The 22,140-nt window shown below is 42.7% G+C and overlaps 3 protein-coding genes across 6 annotated transcripts in view; all 3 read right to left on the bottom strand.

Moving 5' to 3' along the window:
- LOC100522627 (olfactory receptor 10T2-like) overlaps positions 1–22,140 on the bottom strand; it is a 277,947-nt gene that overhangs the window by 142,859 nt on the left and 112,948 nt on the right. The window lies entirely within an intron of this gene.
- The window catches only part of LOC110255358 (olfactory receptor 5P1-like), a 216,506-nt gene that overhangs the window by 157,108 nt on the left and 37,258 nt on the right, over positions 1–22,140 (bottom strand). The gene's annotated exons all lie outside the window — the stretch shown is intronic.
- Positions 1–22,140, bottom strand: part of OVCH2 (ovochymase 2) — a 500,449-nt gene that overhangs the window by 444,403 nt on the left and 33,906 nt on the right. The window lies entirely within an intron of this gene.

The raw sequence follows: 22,140 nt of genomic DNA, 5'->3' as shown, positions 1-22,140 counted from the left end.
CAAAGACTCCTTTTTCCAGTCCTTTATCCACACCTGGTCCCCCACCTTGTGGGGGTGTACTGTTATACCTAAGGACACAAGTATTCTGTCTGTGACCCATTTATGTATCTGAGAAATAGTGAGCCCCAGTCCTTATAATTGTTTATGTAATTCCAAGTCTCCCAACTCCCTGGTGTTTCCTTTTAAACTGATTAGTGGAGGTGGCCTCCCATATAAGATTTCAAATGGTGAGAATCCTATTCCCGCTCGGGGTGAGCATCTCACTTTTAGGAGGGCCACCAGCAACATGTCTACCCAGGGCAAGCAAGTTTCCTGACATAACTTTGCCAGGGTCTGTTTAAGTGTTCCGTTCATGCGTTTTACTTTCCCTGAACTTTGAGGGCGATAACCAGAATGTAGTTTCCATCGGATCTGTAAAGCTTTTGCCACCTGTTGTACTGTTTCGGCCACAAATGCCAGTCCATTATCTGACCTGATGGTCAGAGGCATTCCATATCTGGGAATAATGTCTCTCAGGAGTGCCTTGGTTACTTCCCTTGCCTTTTCAGTTCGGGTAGGGAAGGCCTCTACCCAATCTGAAAAAGTACAGATAAAAACTAGTAAATATTTGTACCCCTTACTAGGGGTGACCTCAGTGAAGTCCACTTCCATATCCTCAAATGGGGACAGACCACAGTGTTGTGCCCCAGCTGGTCTGTGGGGTGCCTGGTGGGCATTATTCTGCAAACAGGTTATGCATCTTTGGGAGACAGAGGAGCAGAGTGCAGGAAGATGAGCAATGAGATAGTACCAGCCCAGTAGGGTCTCTAAGGCAGTTTTGCCCATGTGGCTTAGCTCATGTTGTTGGTGGACTAGTTTGTAGGCCAGCTGTTCTGGAACATAAATTCAGTGGTCCCATGTGACCCACCACCCCGTCTTAGTTTTAGTTCCTCCTTTTTTCCTTATTCGTTTTTTTCCCCTCTGGAGAATATCTGGAGACAGCTGGCACTTCTGGGGCCAGCAAGACCTTAGGTTTGTCTGGCTGTTGTCCCCGGGCTGCCTGTCTGGCAGCTGCATCAGCACTACGGTTTCCTTTTGTCACTGGGTCATCCCCCTTTTGGTGGCCTTTACAGTGGATAACTGCAGCTTCTTTAGGTTCCCATACTGCCTCTAGGAGCTTTAACATTTCAGCCTGGTTTTTAATCCCTTTTCCTTCAGCAGTGAGGAGTCTTCTTTCTTTATATAAGGCTCCATAAACATGCAAAGTTGCAAAGGCATATCGTGAGTCGGTATAGATATTAACTCACTGGTCTTGGCTGAGTTCCAGTGCTCTGATTAAGGCCCATAATTCTGCTCTCTGTGCTGACTAGTCTTGAGGAAGCACCTCTGCTTCTATTACTTTTAAGTCAGATACCACAGCATATCCTGCCATCCTTTTTCTATCCTCCAAAAAGCTGCTGCCATCAGTATATAAACCAGGTCAGGATTTTGGAGTGGTTTATCAGTCAAGTCAGGCCTGCTGGAAAGCACCTCATCTAGTACCTCCAGGCAGTTATGGTCTGGGGACCCCACTTCATCTGGCAGAAAAGTAGCTGGGTTCAGAGTTCGTACAACCTCCAATTTTACCCATGGATTTTCACATAGTAACCCTTGATAAATTGAGTCATTCGTGCATGTGTGAGCCAATGGTGGCCCCTGGTATCCATTAGGCTTTACAACTGAGTGTGGGACTTTAACATTGAGGTTTTGTCCCAGAGTCAACTTGTCAGCCTCTCTCACCAACAAGGTGGTAGCTGCCAGCGCTTGGAGACAGGGAGGCCATCCAGCTGCAACTGAGTCAATTTGTTTAGACAGATATGCCACTGGCCTCTGCAAAGGCCCAAATTCTTGAGTTAAGACTCCCAAAGCCATTCCATTTTTCTCATGAACAAAAAGGTTAAATCCTCAGGTAACATCAGGAAGTCCCAAGGCTGGAGCCTCAGTGAGTTTGGTTTTGATTGTCTGAAATGCTGTCTCCTGGCTTGGTCCCCATTCAAGGGGAGCCTTTTCTTCCCCTTTTAGAGCCTCATACAGAGGCCTGGCCAAGTCTGAAAACCCAGAGATCCATATCCAGCAGAATCCTGCTGCCCCTAGGAACTCACGAACCTTCTGGCAGGTGGTAGGGACAGGAATGGCACAAACTGCCTTTCTTTCAGTGCCCAGCATTCGTTGGCCCTGCATGATGTTAAAGCCCAGATACTTGACTTGTTTTTTTACAGATTTGTGACTTTTTCTTTGATACCTGATACCATGCCTCCGTCAGTAGGGAAAGGAGAGCTCTTGTTTCCTCTAGGCACTGAGCCTCCGTGGTGCCATCCAGTAAGAGGTTGTCAACACATTGTAGTAAAACACAGCTCAACTTTTGTCCAGGAAATTCAGCCATGTCAGCGGCTAGGGTTAGGGACGGCCAGGTGTAATGTGACTTTTGCTTCATTTATGGCTCTCAGGTCCTGAACTGGGCAGTAGTCTTGTGTTCCCGGTTTTTTTACGAGCAGTAAAGGGGTGTTCCAAGGGGACTGACATTTATTAACAGTCCGTGCTGAAGCAGCCTATCCAGGTGAACCTGGATTCCCAGTCGAGCTTCTCTGGAAATTGAGTATTGTCGTAGCTTTACCCCCTGAGCTTCAGGTTTTAGATCAATCAAGACAGGAGCATGGCATTTTGCCAGTCCTGGTGGATTTCCTTCAGCCCAAACCAATGGGTATTTAGTCTCTAGTTCTGGGGAAATGTCCCCATCTCTGAAGGGGAAGAGTACAAGCACCATTCCTCTTCCCTTTTTACAGCAAGAGCCATGATTAAAGGAGAGGGGGGTTCTGTCAATTTGAGTTGGGCTGATCCATCAGTAGAAAAGGAAATTTGTGCCTCCATTTTAGCCAGCAGGTCTCTTCCCATCAGGGGGACTGGGCAGTCAGGCAGGTAAAGAAATTCATGTATTATTTCATGGCCTCCTAACCAACATCGTTGAGGACCACAGAAGGGCCTGTGGGTTTGGTTACCTGTGGCCCCAACGATGGTGGTTTCTTTCCCCAAGAGGGGAGCTACAGCTTGTGTAACCACAGAAAGTTCAGCACCTGTGTCAACCATAAAGTCTATGGGGTGGCCCCCTACTTGAATTCTGACCATAGGCTCTCGGGGGCCCAGTTGGAGAGAGCCTGGTCCCCCCTAATCAGACTCAGCTAGGCCAATCAGGTTGGTGCTGAATGGTTCAGATCGGTACCAGCTAGGTGGGGCCTTGGTCATTTTCTCAGGATGGTTGGGGCATTCATTTTTCCAATGTCTCTTTTCTTTGCAGTAAGCGCATTGGTCATGTTCCAGGGGCCTTGTGCCTTGTCCCCTGGCCTTGTGCCTTGTCCCTGGCCTTGTGCCTTGTCCCCTATGGGGTGGTCCCACTGGGGGCACCGGTTTTGACAGGGCAGCCGCCAGAAGAGTCACTTTTTGTTTCATTCTCGTTCTTGCATCACGGCGGGCCACCTGGTCTCGGTTAATAAAAACTTTGTTGGCTATTTCCAACAGTTTAGTGGCCTCCTCTCCTGCAAATCCTTCTAATTTCTGTAGCCTTTTACGGATATCTGATTGGGCTTGTCCCACAAAGGCAGCATTTATCATCCGTTGGTTCTCAGGGGCCTCGGGATCAAAAGGGGTGTAGATTCGGAAAGCCTCACATAGTCTCTCATAGAGTTTGGCTGGGCTTTCATTCAGCTCTTGTGGTATCTCACTGATCTTAGCTCTATTAGTGGGCCTTTTAGCCCCAGCTTTTGCCCCCTGTAGGAAGGCCTGCCAGTACCTCTCTAGGTTACGTTTCCCTTCTTCAATGTCATAGTCCCGCTGGGGGTTTTCTTCTGGGAAGGCTTCCCTCACCCAGTTTGCCAAGTCTGCTCGATGCCCTGCATTGGCCTGAAGCCATTTTGGGGCTTCTGTTACAATTCGCCAGCGCTCTTCAGTGTCAAACAGAGTAAAAAGGAGTTGCCGGCAGTCTATCCAGGTGGGACAGTGTGTCTGGAAAATGAATTCTAAGAGATCAATTAGCACCTGAGGCTTTTCAGAATATGAGGGAGTATGGTGTTTCCAGTTGAGGAGATCGGCAGTGGAAAGGGGCTGGTAATAAAAAACTCATCTCCCCTCTTGTATGGTCCCATCGGGGACAAATTGCCATGGTCCCCGTGTCTCCCGTAAGGGCATTTGCAATGCTGGAGTGGCTGCTCCCTGAGCTGACCAGAGGCGCCTGCTCATAGGTTCTGGAGAATCTGGTTGTGGGGGTGACATTGCCTTGGGAACTTCAGAAGCAGAAGGAGGAGGAGAAACAGAAGGCAGTGGGCTATCTGGCATCTGGGGACATTCGGCTCCCAGAGGTGGGGCCGGCAGCACATAAGGCGGTGGCATAGGGGGCGAGTCATCAGGTTCCCCTTGAAAAATATGTGGCACCTTTTTTTGAGACAAGGTTTTCTTCTTGGACTGGGCTACTAGCACCCTACACTGTCCCTGGTCTGTAGGGAAGAACCAAACCCATGGGGGCCTCAAATAGGCAATTTCCAACCATTGATCAATATAGAGAAATTGGTCTGGGTGTCCAGGGTCCCCTGTTATAACATTATATACTGCTGCAACTGGGAACATATCTAAGATCCCTTCCAGAGGCCAGCCAACACCAAAGGAGGGCCACTCTAGGGTACAGAGGGTACAAAGTTTTCTAGGACTCAGTTTAACACCATACTCTCTAGAAAACCCTTTCTTAAAATTCTTAACCACACACTCTAAGACAGTGGGCTTGGAAGCCGATTTACCCATTGTGTGAAGTCCCACCGTGTGCTGGTGATGCAAGACAAAGAGTGAGGACAAGGCCTCAGGTAACAATCACTTCGTCCACCTGACCGCTCTCCTGGGGGAGATATTTCAGGCACCTCTTAGCATAGGTGGGACTGTATAAACCCCAAAGTCAGGATCCCCCCAAAGAGGGCCACCAGAAGCTGTATGAGGTTGCCACAGAACTGCAGGTTAGGACTCACTCTGGCTCCGTAGTCCAAAGATGGTGGAGCACGGGCTCTCATTTTCTCTAGTCACTCACACACACACACCAGAATTGACAAGCCTCCCGATCCCAAGAGAGCAAACCCTGACCTGAGTGACCCTTTGGTCACTGAGAGGTGATCAGTCTCTCCTTCCACTGTATGACAGGTGCTGACTCGGGCAGATGTCCCCGGGGCACTTGCCAGTTCAACGTCCTGTCCTGGAACCTGTCTCCACTCTCCTTCTGAGTCTGTTCGGGAAGCAGTGTGAGCCAAGGCCATCATGGCTGGAGTGAGGGTCTGGATCCAGCAAAATGGCCAGTGCGCACTATCCACCTGTCACTGGGCCAGCGACCATGGCCTCCCCCGGTTCCCTGACAACGGTGGCACAAGAAGCCAGCTCGGTTGTCGGCTTCCCGGCTAATGCACCAAAAATGTTGCGGAAACCGCAAAAACCATGGCAATGGAAGGAGACAAACAGCACTCAGAGATATGGAAAAGCAAGGTTTATTCAGCACCTGTGTGGGCTCAGAGGAGTCACCTCCAGAGTCTGAGCACCAGGTCTTTGTTCTTAGTAACTTTTATACACTATGAGGTCTAGATTTTCCCGTGTAAGCATCCCGGACCTCCCCCATCCCCAAGCAGACAGTGTTTCTCCCTAAGAAACTGAGCGAGCAAGGTTACAGAAGCAGAACTGATAAGCAATGCTGGGTGCCTGATTAGCAGGGCTGCTGGCTTGGACATAGGGTACACAGTTGTTCCATTATTACAAGAAGGTGGTATGGTGATGAGCATAGCTGGAAAGGCTTGCAGCTGCCGTCTTAGCCAAGGGGGGGTTGTTCTTCAGTTAAAACTCTATTTCAATGGAGCATGATAATATGCAAAAATAGAATATGTACATGTATGCATAACCGGGTCACCATGCTGTACAGTAGGAAAAAAAAATGTACTGGGGAAATAACTATTTTTTAAAAAAAGAAATTAAAAGGAATGTATATATATATATATGTACAAGTGGGTCACTTTGCTGACAGCAGAAATAGGCACAGCATGGTAAGTCAACTACACTTTAATAAAAAAATTTTAAATTTAAAATAAAAGAAGTTACTGAAAACAGTTTTATATTATTACACTATCTGGTGAGGCTGGAATTCAGGTTGGGCTCAGTATTTCTTTTGCTCCACATGCATTAACGACAGTCACTTAGTGATAAGCAGGTGGCAGGTGGGCATGTCTAGAGAGTCCAAGGTGGCTTCACTCTCATGCTTGACAACTTGGAGGATCGGCTGAAAGCCTCTGCTTCCCCACAGAGTCTAAGAGTCTCTCCTTATGGTCTTACAGGCTGAGCAGTTGAATTTCTCACATGCTGGCTCAGGACTCCCAGAGCAAGTGCCCTGGCAGTCAAAGGAAGCTGCAGTGTCTCCTATGATGCAGCCTCGGGAGACCCAGAACATCATTTGCACTGTCTTCCACTTGATGAAACAACCACTAACGCCATCCAGATTCAAGAAAATGTGGGTTGTCCACAGAATGGGAGAAAATCTTTGCAAGTGAATCGACTGACAAGGGATTCATCTCTGAAATTTATAAACACCTTCTGCAACTCCATACCAAAAAAACAAACAACCCCATCCAAAAATGGGCAGAAGATCTAAAGAGACAGTTCTCCAAAGAAGACATACAGATGGCCAAAAAACACAGGAAAAGATGGTCAACATCACTCATTATTAGAGAAATGAAAATCAAAACCACTAGGAGGTACCACCTGACACCAGCCAGAAGGGCCATCATCCAAAAGTCTACAAACAAGAAGTGCTGGAGAGGGTGAGGTGAAAAAGGAACACTAGTACACTGTTTGTGGGATTGTAAATTGTGCAACCACTGTGGAAAGCAGTATGGAGATGCCTCAGAAAACTAAACATAGAACTCCCATTTGATCCAGCAATCCCACTCCTGGCCATCTATCCAAAGAAAACCGTGACTCACAAAGACACATGTACTCCAATCTTCATTGCAACACTCTTTGCAATAGCCAAGACATGGAAACAACCTAAATGTCCATCGACAGAGGAGTGGCTCAAGAAGATGTGGTCCATAAACACAATGGAATATTACTCAGCCATTAAAAGAAACAAAATACCGGCATTCTTAGCAACATGGATGGATATATAAACTATCATGCTAAGTGAAGTCAGCCATACAATGAGACACCAACATCAAATGTGTTCACTGACATGTGGAATCTGAAAAAAGGATAGACTGAACTTCTTTGCAGAACACATGCTGACTCACAGACATTGAAAAACTTATGGTCTCCAGAGCAGACAGTTTGGGGGGTGGGTGGATGTGCTTGGGTTATGGGGTGGAAATCCTGTGTATGATCATTACACAACTACAGATGTGATAAATTCATTTGAGTAATAAATAAAGTAAAAACAAATAAATAAATAAATGTGGATTGTGGTGTGATCTAAAGGATGGAGGATTTTCCTATGAGGTGATGAAAATGCTTTTAAATTGACCATAGTGATGGTTGCATATACGTATGAACTATTTTGAACATTTTAAATGGATGAACGGTGGGCATGTGAATTTTATCAATAAAACTGTTTTTTAATTTGGATGGCTTTCTGTGTTTCAAATTGAAATCTATTCAATTAGCCAGAACCAACAATAATTCCTTGAATATTTTTTAGAGTGAATAAATCTATTCAATTAGGCAAAATCCAAATAATGCTTTCTTTGGAGAATTGAGGGGCTGCTGTGAGAAACGTCCATCACGATTCTGAAAGCCTTACTTTTGAGAGTGTCCATGAAACCTGCCATTAAGGCTCCTAGAATTACTTTCATATAGCTGAAAGTGACAGTGGGCCTTAAATCTTCCCGAGATTTTGACAAAGACACTTACAGCTCCAGTGTGGGTCGGATCTTTGATTTGGAGGCCTCTCTTACCTGGAGAAGAGTTTTCTGGAAGCTATGGGGAATGAGAAATAGCCTTCTATTCAAACGGAGCAAGACAATGCTCCCTTAAATACTTTCCTAAACTTTCCTCAAGACTCAAAAAAAATCATTCTTAACTTTCCATATAGCATTTTATACACCACAGTTGAGCAGCTGCAGTATATAAAATACACTGGATGGAATTTGTATCTTCTTCCAGGAAATCTTCCCAGCAAAATCTAAGAATATACTAGGGGCCCTTTACAGTTTATCCCAGATGACAATACTGTTAAGCATTCCACAGCTACCTCGCAAGTGTCTTCTCTCCCTGACCTTTCAAACTATATTTTCCACACTATCCCACGAGCCGTCACCATCTCTATAAGAAATTTCTAGCTATCCCTAGGAGGCTCCCTAAGGCTCCTTCAGCTTCTACCCCACCCTCCAGCCCCAGAGCAACTGCCACAGGATTTGGGCCTCCGTTACAGCAAACTCTCCCTCCCAGGTGTCGCAGGGGGAGCTGGTGTTCTGTGCTGCAAACACACTGCCCCAAACCTTAGTGTTTAAAGCCTCAACCATCGGACTCTATGTTAGGATGTCGTGGTTGAGGAAGTTAGGCAAGAATTGGCTGGGAGAAGACTGCAGGGGTTCAGGCTTCTGCCCCTGGTGGCACCACTGGAATGGCTCATGTGTTCAGTAGGTGGCTGGCCCAGGCTGGAGGACCCAACATGATTTCATTCCCATGCCTGCTGCCAAATGAGGCGGGTGTGGGGGGAGTTGAAGGCAGGGCTTAGCAAGCACCCCCCCCCCACCCCAGCATGTTCTCTCAGAGTTCTCCACGTGGTTTTAATGGGGGTAGTCAAACTTCCACGGGGCAGCCATGAGCTCCAGGAGGAAATCCTCCAGCAGACCCAGGCAGGGCCACAAAGGCTCTCGTCACTGAGATGCAACATTCCCAGATCATTATTTCCACGGTATTCCCTGTGTACGCATGCCAACGAGACCCGTCCAAACGCAAGGGGAAATCGGACGGCACCTCTTAAGACGAGACACAGCAGAGAAGTTGTCCATGTTTTCATCTCTCTCAGCATCACAAGGGAATGTTTCACAGGCGCTATGGGAGCAGGAGTCGATATTTCCTAGTTGGCCTCCCTAAGCTTAAGATGCCTGTTTCTGCCAAAGGCATACATCTAGTAGCACAGAGCAGAAATCAGGATCAGACATACACATGAGGGGCTGAACAGAAGGAGATCAGCGTGGTGCAGTGGGAAGACACGGGGCTCACCTCCCCCAGGAACGTTCTGAAAACCCATCTGCCTGTGGAGGACTTCTCACTGAAAACGAACTGGAGACTCACAGGAACGCTCGTACACTCAAGGCGGCAGAAGAAGATCCCCAGGAGTCAGGGAGGGAGGGAAGAGTCAGATCAGGACCAGTGCACCTGGGAGCTGACACAGGGGAGGAGGGGATTTCATGGGCTGGACATCCTCCCGGGGGAACGAGCTGTTGGAACCACATACTGGGCACCCCAGCCTGGGTTTCTGACCCTGGGAAGACATCTTCCCTTTGCTGGTTTGAACCACACTGAGACTTGCAGGAGGGCTGCACAAAACCTAGAATCCACTCGTGATGAGCGCATGTCCTCCTGCCTACTCCCGGGAACAAGGCAGAGGAAGCAGACTGTAACTGTGTGGGACTCTGACCCGGTTCCAGTGACCACCCCAGTGTGCAGCCCATGATGAATGTCCACGGCAGAGCCTCCGGCTCTGGCACTGCTCCCCTCTGGGGAATAGGTGCTATTCCTGGCAGCAGGGAGAGCACACAGTTGCAACAGAGCCAGCTCATACCCAACACTTAGCGCTTCTGCTCCAGCAACTTTGGACATGACCCTGCCCCCAGTAGGGCAGTGACAGCCATCGAGGAGAGGAGAAACCCCGCCTCACATCTGCCTCTAGCTCTGGCTAATCTGCTGGATTGCCATAGCATGCACCTCCCACCCCAGCCTGCAGCAGGCTCCACCTGCATGCTCTTTCTTTACCCACCAAGATGTGAGTGCCACAGTGCCTAGGGACTAGCTGCCGCTCGCTCCAGGCTGAAGCTCTAACACCTCTGGCTCTAGCCACACCCACCACAAAGCTGGTAATTGCGGTCAAGCCACAGGAGAAGCCACTGTTCACACCAGGCTCTGGTTTAGCCCATCCATCTCCAGTCCTAATTCCCACCAAGGTGCTGGCTGCCACCACACCCTAGGAAAAGCCATGACCACTGCACCCTTCAGATCCAAGTCTCCCACCAAAGTCACTGAGCACACAAAGACTGCATGTAGATGCTCCCCAGCAAAGACACCACTTCAAAACTGGGAGGAGGTAACTGTTTCACTTAATTTCATAGGGGCAGAGAAAGTTAAGCAAAATGAGAAGACAAAGGGATTCGTAACAAGGGAACAGGGGAAAAAACTGGAGAAAAACTAATGAAAAACATATAAACAACTTAGCAGGTAAAGAATTCAAAGCAAGAGTAATAAGAATGCTAACGGAAATAGAGATAATAATAGAGGAATGCAGTGAGAATTTTAACGACGATATCATGTACATTGGAATATTACACACAACCCCCCCCAAGAAAGGATAGAATTGTGACATTCTCAACAACATGATAGACTTAGAGGATATTATGCTAATTGAAATAAGTCAGGTAGGAACCCTCCACCTAAACGAATTAGAAAAAGAAGAACAAAAAAGTCCGAAAGTCAGCAGAAGGAAGGAAATTATAAAGATCAAAGAAGAAATCAATAAAATAGAGACTCAAAAAACAATAGAGAAAATTAATAAAACCAAGAGCTGGTTCTTTGAGAAGGTGAACAAAATTGACAAACCCCTGGCCAGACTCACTAAAAAGAGGAGAGAAAGAACCCAAATCACCAAAATTATAAATGAAAAAGGAGAAATCACAACGGATACAGCAGAAATACAAAAAACCATAAGAGAATACTATGAACAACTGGATGGCAACAAGTTTGACAATCTGGAAGAAATGGACAATTTTCTAGAATCTTACAGCCTGCCAAAACTGAATCCAGCAGAAACAGACCTACTGAACAGACCAATCACTAGAAATGAAATTGAAGAGGTCATAAAATCACTCCCTACAAATAAAAGTCCAGGACCAGATGGCTTCACAGGTGAATTTTATCAAACATATAAAGAGGAATTGGTGCCCATCCTCCTTAAACTCTTTCAAAAGGTTGAAGAAGAAGGAATACTCCCAAAGACATTCTATGAGGCCACCATCACCCTCATTCCAAAACCAGACAGAGATACCACCAAAAAAGAAAACTATCGGCCAATATCATTGATGAATATAGATGCAAAAATTCTCAACAAAATCTGAGCCAACCAAATCCAACAACATACCAAAAAAATTATACACCATGACCAGGTTGGGTTCATCCCAGGTGCACAAGGATGGTTCAATATACGCAAATCAATCAGCATCATACACCACATTAACAAAAAAAAGGTCAAAAATCATATGATCCTCTCAATAGACGCAGAAAAAGCATTTGACAAAGTTCAACATCCATTCATGATCAAGACCCTCGCCAAAGTGGGTATAGAGGGAACATTCCCGAATATAATCAAAGCCATTTAGGATAAACCCACAGCAAATATAATCCTCAATGGGGAAAAACTGAAAGCCTTCTCACTCAAATCTGGAACAAGACAGGGATGCCCACTCTCACCACTGCTCTTCAACATAGTTTTGGAAGTCCTAGCCATAGCAATTAGACAAACAAAAGAAATAAAAGGCATCCATATAGGAAGAGAAGAGATCAAACTGTCACTGTATGCAGATGACATGATACTATACCTAGAAAACCCTAAGGACTCAACCCCAAAACTCCTTGAACTGATTAATAAATTCAGCAAAGTGGCAGGATATAAGATTAACATTCAGAAGTCAGTTGCATTTCTGTATACCAGCAATGAAACATTAGAAAAGGAATACAAAAATACGATACCTTTTAAAATTGTACCTCACAAAATCAAATACCTCGGAATACACCTGACCAAAGAAGTAAAGGACCTATATGCCGAGAACTATAAGACTTTAGTCAAAGAAATCAAAGAAGATGTAAAGAAATGGAAAGATATTCCATGTTCCTGGATTGGAAAAATCAATATTGTGAAAATGGCCATACTACCCAAAGCAATCTACAGATTCAATGCAATCCCTATCAAATTCCCCAGGACATTTTTCACAGAACTAGAACAAACAATCCAAACATTTATATGGAACAACAAAAGACCCAGAATCACCAAAGCAATCCTGAGAAACAAAAACCAAGCAGGAGGCATAACTCTCCCAGACTTCAAGAAATACTACAAAGCCACAGTCATCAAAACAGTGTGGTACTGGTACCAAAACAGACAGACAGACCAATGGAACAGAAGAGGGAATCCAGAAATAAACCCTGACACCTATGGTCAATTAATCTTTGACAAGGGAGGCAAGAACATAAAATGGGAAAAGGAAAGTCTATTCAGCAAGCATTGATGGGAAAACTGGACAGCTGCATGCAAAGCAATGAAACTAGAACACACCCTCACACCATGCACAAAAATAAACTCCAAATGGCTGAAAGACTTAAATATATGACAGGACACCATCAAACTCCTAGAAGAAAACATAGGCAAAACACTCTCTGACATCAACCTCATGAATATTTTCTCAGGTCAGTCTCTAAAAGCAATAGAAATTAGAGCAAAAATAAACCCATGGGACCTCATCAAACTGAAAAGCTTTGGCACAGCAAAGGAAACCCAAAAGAAAACAAAAAGACAACTTACAGAATGGGAGAAAATCGTTTCAAATGATGCAACTGACAAGGGCTTAATCTCTAGAATATATAAGCAACTTATACAACTCAACAGCAAAAAAACCAATCAATCAATGGAAAAATGGGCAAAAGACCTGAATAGACATTTCTCCAAAGAAGATATACAGATGGCCAGAAAACACATGAAAACATGCTCAACATCGCTGATTATAACAGAAATGCAAATCAAAACTACCATGAGATACCACCTCACACCAGTCAGAATGGCCATCATTAATAAATCCACAAATAACAAGTGCTGGAGGGGCTGTGGAGAAAAGGGAACCCTCCTGCACTGCTGGTGGGAATGTCAACTGGTACAGCCACTATGGAGAACAGTCTGGAGATACCTTAGAAATCTATACATAGAACTTCCATATGACCCTGCAATCCCACTCTTGGGCATCTATCCGGACAAAGCTCTACTTAAAAGAGACACATGCACCCGCATGTTCATTGCAGCCCTATTCACAATAGCCAGGACATGGAAACAACCCAAATGTCCATCGACAGAGGATTGGATTCAGAAAAGGTGGTATATATACACAATGGAATACTACTCAGCCATAAAAAAGGATGACATAATGCCATTTGTAGCAACATGGATGGAACTAGAGAATCTCATACTGAGTGAAATGAGCCAGAAAGACAAAGGCAAATACCATATGATATCACTTATAACTGGAATCTAATATCCAGCACAAATGAACATCTCCTCAGAAAAGAAAATCATGGACTTGGAGAAGAAACTTGTGGTTGCCTGATGGGAGGGGGAGGGAGTGGGAGGGATCGGGAGCTTGGGCTTATCAGACACAACCTAGAATAGATTTACAAGGAGATCCCGCTGAATAGCATTGAGAACTATGTCTAGATACTCATGTTGCAACAGAAGAAAGGGTGGGGGAAAAAACTGTAATTGCAATGTATACATCTAAGGATAACCTGACCCCCTTGCTGTACAGTGGGAAAATAAAAAAAAAAAAAAAGAAATAAGTCAGGTAGGGAAGACAAATACTGTGTGTTATTGCTTATATGTAGAATCTAAAAATAAAACACATAAATGTATATAACAAAACAGCAACAGACTCAGATATAGAGAACAACCATGTATAGTGGGGAGCTGGGAGGGGGAGAGGCAACAAAGCAGTAGGGGAGCAAGGGGCACCAACTACTATGTATAAAATAAATAAGATACAAATATATATTCTACAGCATAGGGAATACAGCAAATATTTTAATTAGAACTGTAAATGGAATTCGATTTATAAACACTGAATCACTATATTGCACATCTAAAACTAGTATCATATTATAAATGAGCTACACTTCAATTAAAAATTAAACTACTGTAAAGCAAAGTGATCCAGTCATACATATGTACATCTTCTTTTTCACACATTATCCTCCATCATGTTCATCACAAGTGACTAGATATAGTTCCCTGTGCTACACAGCAGGATCTCACTGCTGATCCATTCCAAATGCAATAGTTTGCAGCTATTAACCCCAAACTCCCAGTCCAGCCCCCTCTCTCCCCCTCCCTCTTGGCAACCACAAGGCTGTTCTCCAAGTCCATGAGTGTCTTTTCTGTGGAAACATTCCTTTGTGCCTTATATTTAAATTTTTAAAGTAGAATTTAAAAAGAAAACAAGACATTTAAATGACCAACAGGAACACAAAAATATACACACTGATAATCACTGGGGAAATGCAAATCAAAGCCACACTGAGTTATTATCTCAAACCTTTTGGAATAGCTGTCAGGAAGAGAAGAGGTAACAACTGCTGGCAAGAATGTGGAAATAAGGAAATCTTTGTGCACCACTGGTTGAAATGGAAATTGATATTAAAAAAAAAACACACCATGAAAAACCAGTATAGAGGTCCCTCAAAAAATTACTCGTAGAACTCTATATGATTCAGAAAGTCTGCTTTTGGACATATAAACAAGGAAAATTAAAAGAGGAATTTGAAGATAAATATACACTCCCACATTTATAGCAGCATTTCTCCACAATACCCAAGAGTGAAAACAAACTAAGTGACAATCAACAGATGCATAGAGCAAAGAACTTGAAATTGATTCTGAACACAATTGGTCAATAGAGAAGTACAAATTAAAGGAGTTAATGTTACGCACATACTAGAAGACTTTTTTTTTTTTTTTTTTTTTTTTTGCTTTTTAGGACCACACCTGCAGCATATGGAGGTTCCCAGGTTAGGGGTCAAATCAGAGCCACAGCAACACAGGATCTAAACTGTGTCTGTGACCTACACCACAGTTCACAGCAATGCTCAGACCCACTGAGCAAAGTCAGGGATCAAAATGTGTCCTCATGGATACTAGTTAGATTTGCTTGCACTGAGCCATGACAGGAACTCCAGAAGAGTTGTTTTGTTTTTTTTTTTTAACTGACAATACCAAGTGCTAGAAAGGACACAAAGCAAACAGAACTGAATAAAATACTGGTTGGAATGCAAAATGGTGCAGCCATTTGAAAAACAATTTTGCACGTTTTAGGAAACAAATGCTAACCATACACCAGGTGATTACAATCCTAAGATTTTTGTCCAAGAGAAATAAAAACATATCCACACAAAGACTTGCATGGAGATATTCACAGAAGCTTTATTCACAATTGCCAAAAACTAGGAAATGCCTAAAGGTCCATTATTGAATGAACAGGTGAAGAAACGGTGGTGTATTCATGCAGTGACTATGTTTGAGAATGCTATAAGACCATCCAGACTTTCTATAACATATCCTCCACAATCTCCAGAACATCATTCAAAGTAGCTGGCACAGAAAAAAGGATATATAGAGCCCAAACTCAAGACAGTAGGTTGGAAAATGGCCTGCTGCCATGTTGAATCAGTATGTGCACAATTCTTGTCACAAGGCTGGCTCAGCTGAGGTGTCAGGAGCAGCCATCTCATAGTGAGAATTCTGGTCTAAGTACCAGGGGCAAGAACTCTGCACCCGGCACCCTATAAACGAGTTAAAATAATGAAGCACAAAGGAAATGGTAGAAAAGGGTTTTCCACACTGAGCCTCCAGCAACTCATCAATTACTGTTTGGGAATCCCTACCTGAGTACCGGGTCCCATGAAAATTTCCAGTCCTTCCAGCTTTGGAAAGGGGTCAGAGAGAAGATGGCAGAGTAGAAGGACTTGAACTCACTTCCTCTCACATAAACACAAAATCACAACTAACTGTTGAACAAACACTGACAAAAAAGACTGGAACTCATCAAGGTAATAGGTTGGAAGCCAACCTCAAGGAAAGGCTGGAAACAAAAGCATAAGTTTTAATCTCAAGAAGCTTGAAAAGGAATGGACTGGGAGCTGGGAGTCAACAGATGCAAACTATTTCCTCTGGAATGGATAAGCAATGAGATCCTGCTGTGTAGCCCTGGGAACTCTATCTAGTCACTTAGGATGGAGCATGATGGAGGATAATGTGAGAAGAAGAATGTATGTATGTATATGTGACTGGGTCACCCTGCTGTGCAGTAGAAAATTGACAGAACATTTGTAAACCAGCTAGAATGGAAAAAATAAAAATCATCTAAAATAAAAAAGAAACATAAATTAAATAGAAAATTTCTCCCATAAAGAAAGAAATGCGTAACTACACTGAAAGGATTAGTAAAAGTAAAACAAAACAAAATGAAACAATAGGAGTAATAATCACTAAAAAGGTAAAATAGCAATTATCCAAATAAGACACACAAAATGGGGCATAACTGTACATTCTGTAGGTATTAAGATGGTTAAAGATAGATAGTATAAAATTTTATATCATTACATTAGGTAAATAATGAGAAATAAATATTTTCCAGAAGAACATATTTTTTGAGACTGAAAAACATCCCTGTCATTGTTCAGGCTGGAAAAATGAACACAGAGTAACCTAGAATCAAAGTTAGTAGAAAATGTTGTTTCTTCCAAGTTTGTGCTACATTTCCATGTAAAAATGCCACAGTGATCTAATTTTTCAATAACTACTGCTTTCTTATCAACAAGGTACTCAAGCCTAAAATATTATTCTTATCTACAGCAGGAGATACTCGATTGCTAAATTACCATTATTTCACGACAGCATTCAGTTTCGGATAAACCACTCCCACAGTCTCACCACAGGAACAGCAACCATTCCATAACTAAACCCACAACCCCTAACTCCTACTCAGCAGCCTTCAGTAAGAATGCAGTCCTTTCAAAAAGCATGAGAGTTCCTACTCGGGTGCAGAGGGTTGAAGATCTAGCAGCAGCTGTAGCATAGGTTTTAAGGCCCCAAGTGTGGTCAATAATAATAATAATAATAATAATAATAGTAATAATAATAACAACAAAAGCCATGCATCTTCTCTCCAATGCTGAGAGGTGTGTGATGGTCTTTGGAGAGCCCTCCCTTACTACACTGACCCAATAAACTCGAGTATGTTGGACTATAGGTGTGTTTCTGGTGGACTGTTTGCTAATCAAACTTTAACACTGAGCTTTTACATATATATATATAAAATTGTGGGACAAAAAAAATTAGTGAGATTTAAGATAATGAATATGATAGAAGCTTTCCTGAGTGTAGATAAATAAAATACATTTGAGTCAAAGTAAAAAAAGAAAGAAACTAGAGGTTAAATTGTCCGTGGAGATACTCAAATGGTTAGAGGTTGTCCTTGCTGGTGACAAAGGTAGAGATGGAGAGACGATGTGGGATGCAGGAGCGCAAGTCCTCAGGGCATGAGGAATAGCAGGGAGCTCAATGGGGCAGACAGCAGGGGCCGTAGCTGGAATGTCATGAACATCAAAAGTGAAGGATTGGGGACTGAGGAGGAAATAGAATATTTTGCAGAAGGTGACAGGGCTCCTTCCAACTCGGATGAATGCGTCTGGTGAGTGTTGATCAGAGACGACACATCCAGGCACTTTCTCCTATTTGTCTCACGTTTGAAACACATCACTAACTCCAGATACATTTTCCAGGTAATTATATGCTACCCCATTTAAATCTCATGACCAGCCTATAGATAGGATTATGAACCCTAATTTACAGATCATGAAATTGACTCTCAAAAATATTAAACAATTTTCCTGAACTCAAACACCTAAAACTGAACCTAGATTTCCTGAACAGAAAGGCCACGCTTAGTTTCCTCAAACTATTTAAACAAAGGATCACTTTTTTCCAAGCCCAGTGGATCGATACTTTTTAGAAAGATAATAAAACTAGAATTACAGAAAAGGTTAAATAAGGAAAACTCAAATGCAAAAGCATAAATACAATTTTTAAATTATTGAAGCCAACCGACATTCTCAAAATTCTGTAACAGTGCTTAAGAGCTCCCTCCAATTTCCGTCTTTGCTGCATACCAGACTGATGACAAACACTTTGAGAACCAGCACCCATCCCTGGGACACCCTTTGAGTGACAGGGGACTGGGTTTCGTGTCTGCTTCCTGACTCCTGCTACTCCATGGCTTTCCCCACTACCTGATGTCTGCAGTGAAAGGAACTCTCTTGTTTACACAGGTAAAATCAGAGCACAGACAACACTGACGCTGGTCCCAAACTCCAGACAACTTTCTAGTCCAAGAACACTTTCTCCAAGTCTCTCGACAAAGTGTCCCTAAGGATCTTTGCAAATACACCTTTTGTTAGAAACTGGACCGTCCACTGAAGCCACTTTAATGAGCCACAAGTCTACAAGCCGTTTCTGTGGAACAAACTCAGGAATCCTCTTCTCACAGGGGAAGCAACAAAAGCCCAGGGGACTTGCCCTGTTCTATGAGAGCCTTCCTTCCCTCCCACCACACACACAGACACCCACCCTCGCCCTGGCTGAAGGTCTGTAACTGGGCTCCTGGAGGAAGGGCGACAGTCGGCATTTCACACTCCCAGAGGTTCAGTGCACAGCTACTTGTAAACATAGTGGGAAACATCTGCTCTATTAAGAGCTCTTCAGAATCCACATCAGCAGCTCTGGCTCTGAAAGGTGAGTCCAGTTGTCATGGATCTTCTTTAAATAATTTCAAATTCGATGGATTCATTGAGAAATTAAAAGGAAACCAAACTCTCTCAACAACTTTCGTTCTTGACCCCTGTGGAACTGTGGCCTCAGCAAGGTTTGTACCACAGAAAGGTCCTCTGGGCCCCGAAACCAGGCTGCCCAGGTGACCCCAGGGAAGGTGGACAGTCTCAGCAGCCAACATCACAGCAAAGCTTGTGTAGCCACAGCCATGAACAGGAAATCAGAAAGCAATGACCTGGTGTTCAGTTTGGATGAGGCACAGAGCCCCGTGTCCCCTGTTGTCATCAAAAGGGACCCACCCCCTGAAGGAAAGGCTGGGGGAGAGTTAGAACCCCTGTGCCAGGTGGGGAGGCAGGAATGGGATGTCGTGATGCAATGCACTAGAAAGAACCAGGGTAACCAGTGGAGAGGAAGGGAGGGACCAGAAGCAGGTGTCATATTGTGCACTGACCATGAACACCAGACCCCAGAACTGAGACGGCATCAGACACGGTACTCCCTGGCGTCTTTTGGATACTTGAAAAAGCTCCTGGCATATATTGAAAGAAAAATTCTATTATGCATCTCAAAAAATTTCCAATAATTGAAAATCTTTCAGCACTTTATATTCAAGAAAAATACTTTATTAAAATGTTTCTTAGCTCTGATGTGTATGAGTAAACACCTCTGAGTATTTTGTAGATATCATTTCTCTTAATCTCACAACAATGCTGCATTACAAGGACAATTATTCCCATTTTACAACTGGAAAGAACTGGGAGTGAGAGAGATTGAAGGGTCAGGTGTCAATTAAAATACTGACCCCTGGGAGGCCCAGGATCTGCATCTTCTGTCTCTAGACTCCATGATGCTGTGAGCACAGTCTGAAGCCCACAGTGAAGGCAGGGTTGGCCCCACTGAACTCTGCGTGGGTCAGAGGGCAAAGAGCTCATATGCTGCTCAGCACTTGGCCCCATTCCTCAGACCTGAGCCTGTTCAGACGCTGACAAGGAGAATGGTGTGGGATCTGAAAAGCAGGTCACAGGTGGAATGGCCAAAGGATCCATGGGGGCTTACTTTTGGAAAAGGGAAGGCAGTAGGTGTGTGCTGGCTGTAATCAAATATTTCAGTGTTTTGATGTAGAAAGGAGATGCTTTGGGCCACTGAAGTCATGGAGGATCAAGCAGTAACTTAAAAACAGATTTTTTTTTATAATAGAGTGAGTTTGCTAGCATCCATGGCAACAAGCATGCCTGTCACTCAATGAACTTGATGAAGATTAATCAGAGGCCATCCTTTAATTGGCTGTGGGTCCTCAGCTTTTTGTTCGTTATGCCTCTCAGTTCATTCCGTCAAAAAACTAAGCCCCACCACTGGAAATACTAAATGTTTTCTTATTCTGAATTAAGAAAGTTTTTAGCTTCTTAAGAAATTAAGACATTTCGAAGTCATTTGAACTTATATTTACCGCTTATATTAAATGTTTAAATTTTAAGAATTGAGATAATGCTGTTAGCAGAAAATTGTCTTCTATGAAAATTAGAACCAATAACACTAAGTAGGAAATGTTAATGCCATGTTACATGAATCTTAAAAGCACAAGCTGAAGGAAGTTTATATAGGGAGATATGTTTTAAACCTAATTAGGGATGTATTATGAAGCTCCACGATTACCGTACCAGGAAGATGGATATATATTCTATCTAGCATTTCAGTTATGAAGATTATTAAGGCAATTGAGAAATAGTTTATTGATAATACTAAGTGAAAATGTAAATTACAAAATGTAACATATTACATGATAATATATCAATACATTTACATATGCCTTGAAGTTAAAATAAATCAAAATGGATTATAATAATTGTTAAAGTTGATTTTTAGATGTCTCACTTTTAATTATGCACAAAAAATTAAAAGTAAATACATTTGTAAAAATGTATTTGTAAATCTAGAATTTACCTACAGGGATTGAGATTTACCTGAAATTAGTGGAAAGAAAAAGTGTGCGTAAATGGAATTTTCAAATCACGAAAAAAATAATTTAACTTTTTTCACTTTATAATTTTTGAAACAAACATTTTAAAATTATTTTGATACTTCTATTTTCTCATTCTGATCAATATAACTTTGTTTTGTAATTTTTGCTGAAATTTTAGTATGCCCTGAAACTATTGCATTGGATGATAGTAATTTTTGTGTCTTCCCTTAATATTTATCATTAACCTTTCTCAAGCCTGCTTCATAACAGAGGAACTTTGCATTTGTTGCAACAAAATAGCCAAATATGGGGAAAGTATTAATACTTTAATGAAACTGGAACCAAGAGATCAACCAAACAATGAACATAATTTAGAACTTCAGTTTAGTATTTTCATTATTGCAAACAATGATATTTGTGGATACTTGTAACTTACAGCACAGAATAGGCTTCTTTTGTATTATTCCTTAAAAATACCTAGGAATGTGCCACAGTTTGTAATGTTATACTCCTTGTGTTTTATATAATTTGTGGGATTACAACAGTTCCAATGGTTAAAAGCTGTAAATAGTCTTATGCCCCAAAATTAGTGGGTGATTAAATTAAGATCTGGTCACTCCATGCATTAGCAGGCAGATCTCAAAAACTATGTTGGTAAGGAATTGTTATGTGCTAAAAAATTTTATATTGAAATGCACATTAAAAATAGCAGCATTAAATTTTATCTGCAATGTTATAAAAGTTATGATACACACCAATTTTAAAATTCCCAGAAATAAATCACCAAATTTATGTTGACTTGTATGGTAGTTGTCAGATTAGAGAGGGATGTTTCTTTTGAATTTTCAAGTGATTTTTCAGAAACATGATGATAGGACTTTCGTTTAGAAACAGCACAAGCCGTCATTTTACTGCTACTGCTCTGACAGACCTTCTATACAGTAATGATATAGTCAGTGTCTTCTCTACACAATCTGGTTTTTCTGGACAGGAGACCTAATTATATTCACCTCGTTCCCCACAGAATATTCATTGCACTAATCATACATTTACTCATTTAACTAGTTTTTTCAGCACATTCATCCCCAAGCACTAGTTATTTGTGGTAAAGGAATAAAACACACCATTGTTAAGGAGAATATATATAATTTGGGAAAAATGAAAAGTGATCATGCATAAAACATGAGAAACCATTGCCCAATGTGGACAATGGCAATCTAGACATCGTCAAAGCATAATGTCAACACAAAGGAAAGTTATGTGATTAACCCAGAAGGCAGAGCAGGCTTTGGAGAGAAATTAACGT

Source organism: Sus scrofa, chromosome 9 (assembly GCF_054392235.1).
Source record: "Sus scrofa isolate SSC_HxYL_T2T_F1_AM1 chromosome 9, Sscrofa_HxYL_maternal_Yorkshire_Landrace_v2.0, whole genome shotgun sequence".
NCBI classification, from domain to species: domain Eukaryota; kingdom Metazoa; phylum Chordata; class Mammalia; order Artiodactyla; family Suidae; genus Sus; species Sus scrofa.
Note: the sequence above shows the minus strand (reverse complement) of the source record. Positions and strands in the feature narration are given on the sequence as shown.